The sequence below is a fragment of the Formica exsecta genome, unplaced genomic scaffold (assembly GCF_003651465.1).
Source record: "Formica exsecta isolate Colony F162 unplaced genomic scaffold, ASM365146v1 scaffold744, whole genome shotgun sequence".
Classification (NCBI taxonomy): Eukaryota; Metazoa; Arthropoda; class Insecta; order Hymenoptera; family Formicidae; genus Formica; species Formica exsecta.
The window spans coordinates 138,916-157,166 of NW_021853511.1; the positions used below are offsets into that span (position 1 = coordinate 138,916).

At 41.6% G+C, this 18,251-nt stretch overlaps 1 protein-coding gene across 2 annotated transcripts in view; it reads right to left on the bottom strand.

The window, feature by feature from the left end:
* LOC115243866 overlaps positions 1–18,251 on the bottom strand; it is a 189,473-nt gene that overhangs the window by 134,328 nt on the left and 36,894 nt on the right. The window lies entirely within an intron of this gene.

Sequence of the window (18,251 nt, forward strand, 5' to 3'; positions counted from 1 at the left end):
CTTTCCCTTCTTGCCCATTTATGTTTAATTCGAAATAGCAATACATATTTTCAATTATGCTGAATTACGAGCGCGTCGATGCGTCCTGGTTCGCTCGCCCTGCGGCTCGTGCAATTTTGACAGAAGCGGAAACGGATTATCGCGAACGACGAACTTTTGCGCGCGGCCAACGCGTATGACACGGGGTATTTCGATTCGCCGAGGGCACGAGAGGAACGAAGGACGGAATCAAATAACGCCCGTGTTACGTAAAGCCGCGTACACGCGTCGAATTTCACGCGCGAACTCGCCTGCTGTGTGTTTGCGCGGCGAATCAGTCCCCTGAAAACATTTCGCTATATCGCTTCGACAAACTTTATGCACGTCAGCGGATTAACGCGCCGAATCACGAGTCAATCGCCGGCGTTATAAACTGTAATACATCAAAACGATTCCCGACTAAACTCGCGGTTTAACGACGGTACCGTCTCGTTTTCTAGAAAACGACAAATTAGTACTGGCGCAAATTTGCCAGGAATAATAATCATCGATAATAACGTGAATGATAATCGATCCTGTGAATCGTGAAGTGAATAAACTTTGCGACGAGATTCTGTATATTAATGCATCGATTTTATGAATCTAAAGTAAGTTTTGTAACATGATATACGGAAATAGATAACTCTAAAAGAAAAAAATTAATTAAATATATATACAATATTAATAGAAAATTCTAAGAGATATGAGCTTAAGAAATTGAAAATAATTTCTATATAAATAAGTTTAACTAGCGATTTTTGAAAGTAAGAGAATTATGAATCTTGACGGGACGCGCGTTGCAAGTATCGTAGTATAGATCGACAAAGTTCAAGGCATCGGTAGACCGCTATTGCGCTTGTTGATGCAAAAGTCGCGGTACGTATACACGTATCATAGTGTCCTCGCGAGCGAGGGTTAACATGCTGGAAAATGTTAGACAACCGCAGCGTGGTTACAGACCGCGCAATGTGTTACAACGATCTGTCTTCCGCGATCCATCAGAACAGGCCCGCAATGCCGAATCTGTGCCCCGTTTAACCGACGCAACAACATTACTTTCGTCGCATCGCGGCGGATAATGTACGACGGCTATTACACGCAACGTAGTTGTAACCTACGGCGAATTTTGAAATCGGTTTGTATCGAAAGTAAATGAAATTTCGATAGCACAATACTCTCTCTCTCTCTCTCTCTGTCCCATCGCCGTTTATAACGCTGAATGCGACCATCTGATGCCGCGATTTATTTGCCCGATATGAAGATCGGGCGTTCGATGTCGACCGAGAGTGATATCGCCGCATTTAACTTTAAATGCGGGATGTGGATGCGGGCTAATGAATTTAATCCCTTCCGGCCCTGCGAATCCTCCGATTGGTGTTGCATGCGTTATATCTGGCGTATACTCGATTTAGCCGGGTACAAAAATGATCGTAAATATACACCGCGCGTACATACACGTGTGCAATGTTATCTCTCCTCCCGTTATTATATTCTATGTTGATTCACATAAATGCAACTTTTCTATTTGTCTCATTATTATATATCTCCATGAATTATTTTTTTACATATCTTTTTATTATCCTAAATTATTACCGAGCATATAGTCTCTCGCGGGCCTATTTGCCCAGCGAAACCAGCCGAATCCAGTATCGAATAGAAATTGATACGATCCATCCGCTTTAACAAAGTTTCACCGATGCGATTTACGCGGTTTTCAAAACGAACGGTCCGTTTATGACACGCATAATGATCGATTTCCTCGATTCGCCAGAACAAAAGGTCGAAATTCGGCAGTCGACGATAGAAATGATTTGGACGAAGGGAGAAATGTATTTACAACGAATCAAGCATCCTATTTATTACGCAACTCAACCGACAATGGTGCCGAAATAAAGCGCCAGTCGGCCGGTTACAAAAACGCGGAAATTATTACGCCGTTCGTCCGTACAGAATGGACGCTGCATGCTTGCTCACATATTTCTGTTTTGCGTAGTTTCCTAGTGTGTTTTATCGTAATAAATTGATACGATCCATCCGCTTTAACAAAGTTTCACCGATGCGATTTACGCGGTTTTCAAAACGAAAACCGCGTCCGTTTATGACACGCATAATGATCGATTTCCTCGATTCGCCAGAACAAAAGGTCGAAATTCGGCAGTCGACGATAGAAATGATTTGGACGAAGGGAGAAATGTATTTACAACGAATCAAGCATCCTATTTATTACGCAACTCAACCGACAATGGTGCCGAAATAAAGCGCCAGTCGGCCGGTTACAAAAACGCGGAAATTATTACGCCGTTCGTCCGTACAGAATGGACGCTGCATGCTTGCTCACATATTTCTGTTTTGCGTAGTTTCCTAGTGTGTTTTATCGTAATAAAGGTTACGCGCCGCGCCGACATAGAAAGTGATGTTTAAGCACATATTGCGGAAACTTGCGAGAACTCAGTTCTCTTTCTCTCTGTCCCTTTCTCTCTTCCTTCTGTCTCAAAAAGAAAAAATTGTCGTCGATAATAAAAAATTGCTATCGTGCATAAGACTCGTAATAGATAAATCTATAAATTCGCGGATCTATAAATTTTGCTCGATTTACATATAAATCGTTATATATATGCAGATCTATACCCGCCGTAAATTATCGAGTCCACACAAACTTCATTCGTTAATAGTTTGACTAACTACGCGCGAATTCATATGTTGTTAAAGCCACAGATTGCTTTATGAATATATTGACAAAATTACAGATCTTATATTTAGGCACATACACATACGAAAATTAAATTCTAATGACGATACTATTTCCAGAAATAATTTAAAATCGTCAGAATAAATTATAATATGATATTTGACACAACGCGTCGTTCATATTCAAAAATATATTCGTCCAAGTGACACTTAAACTGCATTTAATTTGCGAGACGAAAAATATCCATTTCTCGTTTTTGCAAAACTACCTTTATCAAAGCGTTGCTTAAAACGGATATTGATTGCTTTAATTAATTGGAATGTATCGGAACGTGCAACTTCCATCTGCGCGAAAAGTTGTTGCCCGTTGCAGCAATATTTAACTTAAACTTGCATGGACTATACATTAAACCGACACTCGTCGGGCATTGTTCGAATTTCTGCGAGTACAAAAACTTGTAATGCAAGTAACTTCTCGCACAAGTCCCGGCGCTAGTTATTCTTCTGTGTTTTATCAAAGCTGAGATTGGAAAGTTGTGAGGGAGAAAAAAATAAAAGCGCCCGGCTGTGCTTGATAAGAATCTGAAACAGTTTTCGTGTAACGTACATCACGATGGAAAGAGCAATAACAATGACGTAGAAATTCTTCAAGTAGCATATAATACCATGTATGTAATACCGCTCGTTACGACATTTCTGAAATAACTTCTTTCATACAACTGTTTTATAAGTCGGAAACTTTTATACAATTTATATCGTTAGAATTATATCGATGAGGGAAAGAATAAGAAAAAAAGTATGTTTCGAATCATTATAAGAAATATAATTTCCGATGTTTTGATTAAATCTTTAGATAACTTTAACTTTAATATCATATGATTTAATCTGAATATGTTTTAATATAACTAAACATTTTATTTTATAATATCGGAATGACATTATTAACATTATACGTATTTCACGATTTTATCGATTCGTCTATTAATGGTGTTCAAAAGCATAACAATCGGCCGATTAAAATGATCAACGACGAATTCGAAGGGTTGCGCGACATACGTACCTATGTATTAAGATGCACGGCAAAAAAGAAGCGCACACTCGATATTTCACATCCCGGCGACATTATAAACGCCGTCAACGCGTGTCAACGAAACGAAGAGTAGATAAATTGGGAAGAAAGATTTCTCGTCGCGCGACGAAGGGATAGAAAATCGACCGGTGTCTTAAATATTTTTATCCTCGTAAAACACGATACGCCACCGCAGCGTGATCGATAGCTTTAGCCGAAAACGACGAGGAGAAGAGGACTATACATCTTACTCCGTAACGACGTATCCGATACTTTCCCCGGTCGTCGGATTAAAAAGCTCCACGATGCACTTGGCGCATATTTCAATCGGGGCGCAACAACGTCAAAACTTGGCGTAAGCTGGGAGCAAGCGAGCTCCGATGCCTTTTTTTTTAACCCCTTCGCGAGCCTTCAGCAACGTCGGGAAGCGAGATCTCCGTGATAGAAGCGGGATAATGCTCTTTCTTAAAAAAAAAAAAAATACTTCGGGATAAGCCGCACAAATTATCGGCCGACACGGCGGCTATTCATCACGCGGAGTTTATGAGTTTTTAATTAGTGTAATTTCCGTACGTTGATTCATTAGGCGAAATATGATAGATCTTTTCGCGTAATTGGTTTTCAAAAATGAGCCGTGAAAAAAAGAAATAATATTTATTACGTATTAAAAATGTTCGCTGTAAAGTCGGAAAATTACGGAAAAAAAAGTCATACTATTGTATAATTTTCGCATTGTTTACGTATTATTTACTCAAACGGCCAATAATCTAAACAGTGCTGTCCTTCTCCCGCTAAATTGCAGGAATCCGATGTACAATGAGTTTTTCGAATGAGCAGCTGGCACCGAAAACGGCTAAAGCGTGAAGAGAGAAAGAGAGATATCGAATTCACAGAACGGCTCTCCAGAGAGAAGAGCGCAGAAAACGCGAGGATACATGCAGTACATACAGGGTGTCTCGGAACGATCACAATTTTTGAAAACAGATTTTTTCGCGAATTCCAGGAGAGAATTTTTTCTCGAAAAAAAAGATAAATTTTGAAAAAAAAAAAACCTTGGCACACACATTTTTATCTTTTTCTATATTCAACGTTAAACGTAAGTGAAACGCGACGTCGAATTTTTGTCTACGGACGAGAGGAAACGTTCAAATATCGACGTACCCCGTATGGGATGGGGGATGGAACGTCGATTTAGCGTGACGGTATAAAAAATCGCTCTGTAGCCTGTCATCGTGCTGTGACGTGCTTCGATCTGGCCGAGTATCCTCGATTTCAGGGAGAGAGATTTATTATGTCCCGTTATATATATATACATTACGCGCGGGGTCGCGAGAGGAGAGAGTGGGGGAAAGGGGTACGAATAAATGCATACGCTCGCTCGCGCTCGAGAAGATGGATACACACGCGGCTGTACATGGAAATAATTAATAATGCATTCGATGGTGCGCAGAGAGAGAGAGCGGCGGTGCCGGTGTTACATAAGTAACGTCGCATGCCACTCTCTCGAGAGAGAGCAAAGCGATTACAGGTCGTTCCGTTTTTCAATGACGATCAAAACGGCCGCACATGCGATATTATAATACTTCTTGGTTCCAACATGCGACGTCGTCGTCCATTACCGGCCGCCGCCGTCGCCGTCGCCGCGTACCGCGTCTCGGATTTGTTATTAATTATTCGCTTAATCACGTCCTAATTTGCTCGCGTCCGAGCGGCTACCGTCGCACGGGACACAGGCGGAATAATTGCAATTTATTGATGAGGGCCATAGTGCGGTGGACCATAAAGTTCGTGGACACGAAGAGAGACAATCTCGCATAAATACAGTTTCAAGTTTCGAGTAGTACCTCGTGCGTTATTCATTATGCATTTCCTCGCGCACCCGTCAAAGATTCCAGTCTACAGATTGAATTCACACAATTAATTTATAACTGATAATAATAATTTCCATTAGTTCAATATCGAATAATTTTGTTTTCGTAAACATATTTGTCGCGGCGAGAACCGAACGCAAAAACAGATTAAAATTCGTACGATATTTAAAAGTGGGTTAATCTGGGCTACCTCGCGTTTGAATATATAAAGTCGTTGCGGATCTCGACAGCGGCATTTCTGAAATCGATAATGTAAATTACAAGACGCCTGTTACGATACAGGCTTAAACGACGACGCAAACACGGGAAGTGACGGGAAGCGAAAAATAACCGCGTGTAAACCCTCGTCGACGAAGAGTCGAGGAAATATCGGAATCGCATCGCGGGCCGTGAATGAATGCAGACGGAAAAGAGGAGGAGAAGAGGAGATCGAGGATCGAGGAGGTGTGCCGGTAGGATTCGAGTCGGAGAGAGATGCGATTGAAATTAAACCTCGATAAATCGCGCGAGGGAGGACGAACGGCGGCGGGTTATCCGCCGCCGCCGCCGCGACGCGGTCTCTCCGGAAACGAAAGAAGGAGAGAAAGAGAGACGTTAAGGGAAAGATATGATCGTATAGGGGGATCACGGCACACAGAAGGGTGAATAAAAAAAAAAAGCACCTCGGATCCCCGGAGCGGAGCACCGCGATTTCCCTTCTTTGCCCCACATAGGAGCCGTCAAACTTCGCCAAAGTCGGCTACAGAACTATTCCCTCTCGCCTCTCTTCTCCGTTTTATGAAGAACAGACGGAGCTCGGAGTTTTTCTCCCAACCCCTCTCCTCCTTCTTCACCGAGACCGATGATATGATCGTCGACGGAAATTGTTCCGACAAGTGCGTCCTGATACCCGATATCGGTGAGAGAGAGGAAAGTCCAAATCGACGCCTAAAAGTATCTCCCCTCGTCTTGATGGAGGAACGCCGGGCATCCCTCCGGAAAAATGCACGATCGTTCGATTCTATGCAACTGCTACATCGGACCGTTGCTCTCGACGCCAGAATCGAAAATTCTCCGAAGAAGGCTAACTTGTGATTTTCCGGCCGCTAAGATAACTTTATGCTCGAGTTGAAACGCGAATTTAAACGCTATACGTAAGCGTATCTCGAAGGAAACTCTTATCTATATACGCGCGGGACGTCCCAGATCTAGCGTGGGCTATCTTTCATCTACGTCGATTCTCTTTGATCCTCCTCTCTCTCTCTCTCTCTCTCTTTTTCTCTTGGAGCCGATATATCTATTATAGACGCTCTCTGTGTGCCTCGCGTCTCTCGATAAAGTATAACTTTATCCCGCGCCGTGTATCGTTTCACTCGCATCCGCTCGCTCTCTCGATTACCGGGGCGCATAACTCCGCTAAGTCCGCTAATAGGATCACTGACACACATCGGCTTTTCGACGGTGCTCCAATTTCGCACAGATGAACACAGCGGTGTATTTCCGCGAGCGAGTGGGTCGGTTGTAACGTTTACCTCGCGCGGATGGTTGATCGATGTGGGCGGCGATACGGAGGCAAGACGCGTGTCTGTCGCTCAATGCCAAGTTGTTTCCAAGTACGCCAAGTGGAATTTCGGTCTCGGGACACGCCACTGACTCGTCGTCGTAGCTTCACCACAGACAGGCAGAGAGAGAGAGTGAGAGAGAAGTCGAATTACTTCTATTATCATTGTCAAGCTTGGAATTGTTGCAGCGCTCGTAGCGTAACGAAATTATTTAAGCGGTGTACCGTGAAGAAATTTAGCCGCGCGACCAAGGAAATATGAATCGTTTACAGTGACGTAAAGATTTTGAGAATCTGATTGAGGCCAGCTACTTCACGTCCATTCTACGCCCGATTAATCGTACGCATAAAAATTATTTTTTTTTTTTTATTCGGGAGATGATTCTAGAAACGTAGATATTGCGAATTAAAAAAAGATGTCTTGCATGATTTTCCACACGATTTTTATTCTTTCTGGAAACGCGAAGACATCTCATTATCCTATTAATTTGTAATTAAATCACGCTTTACAAGGGCCGAGCGAGAAAAGGGAACCTATCTACGCGCGAAAAAACGATGGCGCGGAAAAACGACGGCGTGAAAAAAAAAAGAGAAAAAAGAAAATGCGTCATCGTCGTCGTCGTCGTCGTCGTCGTCGAGCCGAGCGAGAAAAGGGAACCTATCTACGCGCGGAAAAACGATGGCGCGGAAAAACGACGGCGTGAAAAAAAAAAAAGAGAAAAAAGAAAATGCGTCATCGTCGTCGTCGTCGTCGTCGTCGTCGATGACGCCTTTTGATCGTTAATAAATAACGAAGGCGGCGTTTCTGGGTCGTGTACACGCACGTATAGTTTCTCGCGGTCGCGGACACGTTTAATGCGTATCGTACACACACAATTATAACGGAATCGCGATTTCGCGCTACTGCTCTCTAACTCCCGCCGCCGCTGCTGCCTTCGGGGGATGAAATCTATCCCGACGCGTGCAACTAGTACCCCAATTACTCGACGAGGATCGTTAGTCGCGAACCCCTCTTCCACCCGCACCTCCTTCCCCGCCCGCACCCCTCCATCGCACGGTTTTGTCGGTGAATACTTAAAACCACTACTCCGTTGCTGTATGATACGCATAAAGTGATATATGCAAGGGATTGCGCGGCATGATTTAACGAGCACTCATTATTTGTTCTGTTTCCGGGGAGCGGAATCATTAACGTACAACGTAGATCGAGAAACCACGAAAGAGTATGCATGTCCATCCCGAGAGAAAAAAAAAGAGAGGTTTTTAATCCTTTCACTCTTATAATTAGAGTCCTCGATTATTAGATCTCTTCGCAGAAACATTTGCGCGCATTCTGATAAACATTTAAATGTAAAGTCATTTTCTTCTTTGGTAAACTATAATTCTGTGTCTCTTCTCGTATCTGTTACATTATTGTACATTAGTATTGTTATATTTGATTTAATAAATAACCTTTCTCTCCTCCTTTCTTCCAATAAATATACCCTATTCGGTTCAATTATACATAATTGGTAAAATTTCCGTCTCTATCTCATAGTTCCGAAAGTCTCCTTTCGCCGAAATACCTTGCAAAAATATGTCCGACGCCCACACATACACGTGAGAATAGTAGCAATTTAAATTGTTCCGGACTAAGTGTTAATCGCGATAAGCGTTTAAAGCCGCGGCTTACACGCGTTGCTTTAAACGTATGGACAATTTTCCGACGACGATATCCACGACACGAGAGAAGTTCACCGATCTCGCAAATCCTTTCTCCAAAGGAAAGCACTCTGATTTTTTTTTTGTTTTTTCTCTTTTTCAAGCAAAAGGAGACTCAACACGGTCTCTCTCTCTCTCTTTCTTTCTTTCAGATATCGATCGGCCATCGTCGAGATTTCAGAGACGCTTCCAGTCTCCTTACTCGTAAAATTAAGCTCGCACACGTTAGCTCCTGTATCTTGGTGAAATCTTCCGAACTGTCGTGCCCGCACGATAGCGAAAGGATGCGCCGCCATCGAGGGAGTCTTTTAAGGACACGTACGATTACAAATGCGAGATAAAGGTGGAAGGAGAGTCGATCGGCGCGTTCGCGCTGTTTCCTCCGTTCCGATTTGATCGATAAACCGATAATATAATACATTTTAGATAACGCAACGTGTCGCCCGATACAGCAGCAGTTCTCAAACATTGCGGCGCCCGCTATTCCCCGCCGAGTATCGGCATTGAGTGCTTCAATGCATGAATTTAATCGTTCTCCATTTTCGCGTCATAGACAGAATCGATAACATTATTGAAATTAGTGTTACGCAGTGTACATGTGTTCTCGTAATACGGATATATAATTGAAATCGTAATTAAATTATTTTATGCAAATCGTTTTTATTAATCTTGCGATGAAATTTTTCATAGAAAAAATTGTACATTCATTCATTCATTAAAATTAAATATTAAAATTAATTAACCTCGCGAAGATTATCCATTACTTGACTCGATATCGTCGGCATCAATGAATTATCAGTATCGATAAACGAAAGGGAAGAATATCTACGTATTATAAATACTTCGCGAGAACCGTACTTTAGCATGCATTTAAAAAAATGCCACTATTAGCGCGAATAAATGAAATAATAAATACAGATTGTATATGAGGAGCAGTCTCATATGTAGGAATTAAAGTCAAACATAAATACAAAATTGCATGATATTTATTCTGCCCATTTCCGACCGTGACGTTTATCATTTTTAGCATGTGCGTCCGTCGGACATTTATGTGATATCCCATCAACGGATTAAGATCTTTATCCGTGTATTTATATTTTCCCTGATGCGCGGACCTATCCTGTTTTCCTCCTCCCCTTTTCTCCCTCCTTCCGTCCTTCTGAGAGCGCAATTCAATTTCTCGAACGCGCTTAACAATCTAACTTTCCCAAGTACCAGCTAACGTAATGCTACGTGATGTAATGGAGTAATGGTCGATGGCAGATTATTATCAAATCGTCGCCCAGGGCACTATCAGAATTGTCTTCTCAAGATGTCCTATCTCTTCGACGGGAGAACGCGCGCCTAGGATATTATATGCTAAAGAAGCTTATCAGGACAGTTTCACGGTCGAGGTGATACACGCCGATAGCGCGCCGGGGACCGGGATGATAGCGGTGAACGCCCAATTCGGAGAAAACTCGCCGACGACGTGTCTATTCCGAGGACTAGTCTGGTGAAGCGTGATTTATACATTCAAATCGTTCGCGAAACATTTCCCTTTATCTTTCCGGCGGAGATTCTATTTCTCACGCAATTTCACGCATCACGAGGAAATTCGCCGGGAAACGCCGCGCATTTCGCGCAATTACGGCTTTTTAAGATATTACAACTTTTCTGTCACTCACGCGAAAAAAAAAAAAAGAAAACAAAGGGGAGAATTCGCCGACATTATTTCATAATTTTTCGCCGGCAGTATGTGTCAGTCATATTCGCTTTATGCGAGATTAGCTTAGCGTTGTAAAATACATTCTCACGAAAAATAGTATCGCCCGCAGAAATACCGTAAAAGTTTCGCTAGAGAGACGTCTATCTACAATATCTGTCGGATTTTTTTCTTCTAATATACACATTTTTTTCTAATACACGTTATACGCAACCGACGACGTCAGCCGATTGATTTTGATCGATTTAACTAATTTAGTCTCTAATACGAGGGGGCTCGATTATATCGATCCTCGAGAGGCTCAAAAAATTTGCATTAATTCCCCGATTGATTGACGTGGATTTAGCTCAACCGGCGGAGCGCATTATTGCGGACACTCGAAGCGACGACGACGACGACGAGCGCGTCGAAGCCCCCGCTTTTAACGGCAAATCTCCCCGAACGGAACTTCCTAAACTAATCTCGACATCGAAGATCGATAATAATGATCTCTCCCAGGACGCACAAATCTTGGTCGCTGTCCAAGTTGCGTTAGCCTCGCGGGCCCGTAGAAACTTCGCGCCGGTGTAACCGCTCCGCGTGTGCAATTTAATACGGGACTTAAGGGATTAAAGTATAGATTAAAGTACGCGGCAGGCATTTAACGCGAATAATTTTCTTTCGTTGTGCGCGCGGAAGATTTCAGTGCGTCTTCTCTCTCTCTCTCTCTCTCTCTCTCTCTCTCTCTCTTGTTCGCCGCTCAAGATACACCGACGACGATCCGGTTGACAAAGAATAACATCGCGGTGTAAAATCTCGCCTTCCGACAAAGCCGGAGAATTCGCGGACGATCACGCAGCAATTTCTTGTGAATTAAGAACTTTCCCCCGGTGTATGTACAAGCGATATAAGTGTAACGAAAGGGATAAGATATTCGGAACGATAAAAATCTTCTGAAAGTTGTCGTGCGCAAAATTTTCGACTTAATCCGATATTTTTCTTCACTCGTCGATTATTATTACTTGGATTTTATATAGCTTTATAACGCTTGTATGGCTCGCCGGTAAAGATTTTCGATTGTTTTTGACATAAACTTATATGTGCGCAAATGCAGATGGAAAAAGAGGTGAGAAAAATACAAAAGTCCAATCATGCAATATATATACATCCGTCAGTATCTTTCTCTATTACCGGTTCTTTAAACGTGGGACCGGCCGATTTCATAAATTCAGCCACTTTCGCAATTTCCGCCTAACGATTTAGCCGTTTACTCGCGTAACGGGTATCGCTGTAAAAGCGGAAGAGCGGAAAATCCGCAACGATCGCGTAAGCAATTTCTTCCGTTATTACTTCATTATCATTTTTGCAACAAGTGGCGCCGTGCACCACCGGCCTGTAGCTGGTAGTTGCCTTACACACGTGAAACTACCGTGTGTTCCGCCAATTGTGTCACGACCGAGAACGAGCAAAGAAGAGAGAGAGAAAGAGAGAGAGAGAGAGAGAGAGAGAAGGAGCGAGCGAGTGAAGGAGACTGCGGCGCGGAAACTCTGCTGGAAACAATAATCGTACCGATTTCAACGGTTACTGCGTTCTCCGCTCCTTACTGGTATTGCTGCTGATGTTGTTGCAGTTGCTATATATTTCTCCAATTTCGTCAACAGCAAAACGCCGACTAGATTCTCACAATTACTATCGCCAATTCTGTCTTTCCTCTTCTTCATGCCTCCATTCTTGCTCTCTCTCTCTCTCTCTCTCTCTTTCTCTCTCCCAGATTTCTCGAAAACTTCTGAAAGTTAGCACACTTCCAGGAATTTAAGAATCCCAGTGGCAAGAGACGAAGGACGAATAGAGTGCGTTAAAGAAAAAGACAGAAGAAGAGAAGGCGGATGGCGTAGGATCGTGTAACGTGCTACGAAATCCCTCGTTATCGTAATTTCGTTCTCGAGTATCGGAGGAGACAGCCCGGGAGTCGTGACATTCCTCCAAAAGTTGACTCGTTCTCTCAAAGATCCTCAGACTGGAGATTGGATTGGGGATCGTATAAACAGTAAAGGCAACGGTCGTTGAGCAACTTCCTTTACGTCGTGGCCCGAGCCACGAACGGCAGCTTCATGCGACCGAGGCTTTATTTTCGGGGTAACTTCGACATGCGCGTATCCCGTCGAGAAAAATATCTCTCGAGAAACATAAAGCCGATCGCACCGATCGACTCGATCGTCGTCGAGATGTAATCGTGCTTGCGTATCGCACCGGATAACACGCGAGTTTTCACAAGGATCGATCCAGCGACGATTATTTTTTATATTTTCTTGCTAAATCGATTGAGCATAAAGAGAAAGATAATTATGTGAAATATAATTTAAAAATATATTATTCGACGTACTCTGAAATTTAGTTTTTAATTACAACATTTAATGTGAGTTTTATCATCGACCGATGATTTTTTAATTAATTTGCTAACTCGATGCTAAACGAGAGTTCGAGCTTCGTGTGCGCTTTTTATCGCGCATTCGATTCGTTTCAAGGATTAGATACGTGTATGGGAGATGTTGAAGGAGATGAGCAGACTCATCTCACGATAAGTCAGTCGATTGCGAATTGAGGGCTGCTTCTCTGATTTCCGCTACTACATGCTCTCGCATGCTCTCTCTGTTTCAAGAGAGCTAATTTACTTCGAATAAGAGTATCGTCCTTCCTCGAAAATAGCACAGATATTTTTTCGCAAAAAGAAGCTCGCCAAGATTAATTGCGCCTCTCAATAAATAATTAAGCGGATGGCACGCTTGTAAGAATTATTATTATAGTTCGACCTTTCTAACTAAACGCGCACACGGTCCGATCGATAACTTCATTAGCAAGCGGTAATTATATAGCATGTTATATAATTAATCTATATAATCTACATAATACATCAGGAGCGCGCATATCTTCGGAACTAGAACAACCGATGTCACTTTGTTTGAGGCAGAGAAATGCTCGCGATTACTATAATATTATATGTTCTGACAAATGTATAACTGGATGAAATATTAAAATAATTATTTTATCCGTTCCATCTATCGCTATATACTTTTCATTTGACGCGTAGAAGATAATTATAACCGCGGTATAAAAATGTCAGAGGACACGCTAGATGATTTCGATACAGTTTCTCATAAAAATATCTCTCCGGATCGCGTTAATTCTCAAAGGGCACGACGAAGACACGATACGATCGACGAGACAAAATGAAATGAATTTTACAGCGCGACGTTCTAGACGATTTCATAATAACAGATATCCGTAATTTTCGATAGAAAGAGAGTTTGCTCGAGCGAGATTGCGCGAAGAAATCTGTTTTATAATTTTTTAGCTCCTCCGCCGCTCAAATTTATAATTGAATTAAAAATATGACGCAAAATCGCAAATTTCCAAGAACTTTTAATAAGAGATCATCTTTATACTCGCCGAGAAATCTGGAGAGGAAGCGACCGGCTACTTGAGTCTACAGCGACGCTGTGATGGCAATTGTTTCGTTAACACGGCTATAATGCAGAAAGTTACAGGATAGTTACCGCGAGCGAGAAGAGGAGAGAGGAGGAAGGAGGGGTCATCGCGCAATATCACGAAGAGTGCGGAAAATTTCGACGGGCGTTATCACCGCCACGCGATAATAATTGGCCGCCGCCGCCGCCGCCGGAGATGAGACGGCGTAAATAATTCTCGGGTATCCCGAATGCGCACAGGCCCCCAAAGGAAATGGAAATGAGGCGTGTCTCTCGTCTCGTACTACTTTAACTCATTATTTCGCTCGCCGTCGAGAAAAGGACCTAATGGAGGTTCACCCGACGGAAAGTAACAGCGGTGGCGCAATAATACCAAACGTACAGCCGTTTCATCCATTAGCCGTTGTAGCTAAGGGTGAATTTTGGCCTATAAGAACCTAAGAATTCGAATATTTCCGGGATTCTCTCCTGCGTTAATGATCGCGTAAAATATGAACGAAAATTTACTTCATTCTCTAATTAAAAGTATCTATTATAATTAAAGGAGTAATATAAAGTACAATATATACATTCTATAAATAAAAAGATTACTAAGTATATTCTCTATAATACTTTTATAAATAAAATTTATTCCGACAAGGAATAAATAGCTCTTTTTTTTTCTCTCTCTCTCTCTTTTAATTGTTTCTTATATCGGACTATCGCTATATTTCTTATATCGGATAGAATCGAACAAAGAAATCCCAATTGATTTCTAAACATTGTTCTATAATAAGTCATTTAATTGGACACCACAGCTGTGCTATGGGAAAACGAAGGAGTAGACCTAACCTTTCGTCTATCCGTTTTAAAACGGTGAAATTTTACAAAGAAATGCTTTTTATTCTAAGAGCATTTCCTCTTAATTCACCTTTTTTTAGCCTCGCTTTTAGACGCGCTTTCCTCGCATATCGCTAATATCCGCTAAAATATCGCGTCACAAATTATTTAACTTCGTACTTGTCAGTGTTACGGATTTACACTTTTCGCTGATCTCGATATCTCTCGTTATATGTACACTTTTCCTCATAGCAGTAAATGTCGGAAATTGAAATATTAACACGTTGTGCAAATATGTTAAATCATATCTTAGCTATATGTGGAAAATATGGTTCAAATTTTTTAGTTCAAATTTAATGTTCCGTTCAGATACAATGACCTTATTTCTGATTAGTTTTTATTTTCGAAAGCTATAGTATATGATACCGCACGAATATTATATAAATTAAAATATTTTAACGGAAAAAAGAATATTAGAGGTTAATCCCGTATGTTAAATAAAAATTTTCCAATACAACATCTGTGAATTATGCCTGTAAAAAAAAAACCATTACTCTCTTTCCTCCGTCCTATCATTGCTAAGTAAATTTAAAAAAAAAAAAAAAAAACAATTTTTCCGCACGCAGATAGATATAACCGCGAGTTAATAACAATAAATTCCCCAGACGCGCGACATTAATTTCCACCGTCGAGAATCGACCTTTATTATTTCCTCGTCGAAACGGAAACGAAGCCGCCGCCACCGTCGACCCGCCTCGACTCGATTCGACTCGACCCGACTCGGGTATCGGGAAAAGTAGCGAAGGACCTTCGAGGAGAAATTAAAGCTTCGTGCAATCTGAAAGGGCGGAAAAAGGAGCCGACTTGGAGAAAACAAGAAGACCACTCCATGGCACGCCGAATGAAAGAGAGGCAGCGTGAGATACGGGACGAGACGAGAGCAGCTTTTATCGAAAATTACGATTTATAAAAATTGCAGTCCCATGGACTCGCTCACGTCGTGCCGTGCGGGCGTATCTCTTGCGAGCGTATAATTAGTTCAAGCTCACAGAGTTGCACGAGAGAACGTAAGACAAATCCTTCACATAAGGATTAGTGCCATTGTACGGTGCGATGGTAAGGGAACTCTTAGCTGACTATAACCGTATGCGTTGCGACTACGTATTCAGCGAACAGTAATACCATTGAATCGCAGTAGCCAAAAGCATGGCTATTGCAATGCATCGCAAAGCTCTGTGCATTCAACTTCTGGCATCGCAACAATCACACGAGTGGAGCGATAGCGTAAGAAAGCACACATTGTGTGAATCTTAAACAAATTTGTCATAACTTTATTTTTAATGTAGATTTTATGTAAATCCTAACAAAAAAAAAGAAGAAAATTTAAACAAAAGTGTATATCTACGAATCTCTCTATATACATATATGCGGAACAGAATCTTTTAATACCCATGTAATTGCGAATAATGTGTATATGTAAAGTACGATTACGCGGTAATAAGATTGCGCTTACACGTAACGTAACGTAATGGCATTAAATCTCGTGTGAACCATATTTAACAGGCCGGATTGATATTTCGGCGCACCGTTTTGTGCGAGTCTCATTACGCGAAATGGCACTCGTCGCATTTTGCATGCCCGACAAACCAATGACAAAGAGAAAGAGGCAGAGAGACGGAGACCACTTGCCCGGGCCACTTGTATTTATGAACAAGAGGGAACATAGTTTACTATCTTGACTTCGAATTAACTCAATCCCGTTAACACAACGCTCGACTGCCTAGTGTCGTTCCGGAAACGACGCCAACACCGTAGTCTTGTACACAGGAAGAGATATCGTAACTGCTTTTCGTCCACGTCTCGTAATAAAAGCCGGCATTATAATTGTAGCAGTTGTATATTGCTTCGGAAGAATAATGTATGCGGGGAACCTTCAAACACACAGGTCATACACTCGCTCTTTCTCTTTTATCATTTTCTCCGCAATTAAAGATTTATTAGAATGACTGATATTTAAGCGACATACATTTGCCTTCCTTCAGATTTGCGAGTGGGCATTAAAGAAATATGAAAATTGCGATTTCAATCAATATCGCTTTTTCCGGATAATATCATTTTTCAACTCGGTTAACCATCCGGCGAGGGATATATTTCTGTTTAAAGTTATGTACACTTTTATTGGAATAGGAGTTCTCTGCGTGGCTCTTTCTTTTTCTCTCTCTCTCTCTCTCTCTGTTTCGAATAAAATATTAACACGTGAATAATAAAATAATACATCTGCGTGGCTCTTTCTTTCTCTCTCTCTCTCTCTCTCTCTCTGTTTCGAATAAAATATTAACACGTGAATAATAAAATAATACGAAAAAAATATTAAGTATTAATTTTCAAAAAATTCAAGTAGAAAATAAGCTAATAAGAATCGAGCGCAATAAGTAGGTGCAACAAAATTATGTAGAAATATTCCTTAATTACAATGAATTTTACTGAAATGTTCATATTTAATATATTAGTCTTCTCGTTTTGTTATCAATATTAATTTTTGTTTCTCGAATATCATGCTATGCGCATTGCTTTGTGAAGCACCGACGAAACGCAACTGCAAATTTCGACATGCAGTCCATAGCTAGCTTCCGGGAAAAGGGCGATAGATAAGAATTTATTTCAATAGTTCGCTCTCGCGACCGCCAACCAAAATACCTCGCGAAATTATGACACATGCGCACTGTGGCGATATACCCCAAAATATAGTATTAATATAGTATTAAAATGTGTAACAGAGAGAGAGCATCACGTTTGTGCATTACTAAGGGATACACGCGGACGAAGTTTTGCCTAAATTAAAAATCGAGCACGCGCGAGCGTACCGTGGGCCCCGTGTATACTATTGCGGATAAATCGATTTCTGTTGGACGACTACAGCCGTATATATTTAATAAACTAGTTCCGCGCGCGCGACCCGCTTTCATATACAAAAGATTTTATCGTACTCTCTATCCGATATCGGAAAGAAAGGAAGAACATTCGTATTTCCGCGCAAAGGGACTCTTCAATTACTGTCACATTTCATTGATCCTCTCAAAGAATCAGTACGATGGAAAATATTCAAATTGACCGTGAGTGGCACGCCGGCTTTGAGTGCTTGTTTCTTGGCCAAGCGCTATAAATTGGAGAAGACACGAGAGAGAGAGAGAGAGAGAGAGAGAGAGGAGGGGGGAAAGACAAGGAGCGATCTTAGAAGTCAGGAATCTGAACTCGTTCAGAAAATGAAATGTTACAATTTTGCATCAATGCGTCAGGAATTTAGGACGCGTCGCTATTCGGGAGAAAAAATTCTGATTTCTCTTCGCGCGAGAGAGAAAAAAAAACACGGTCAAGT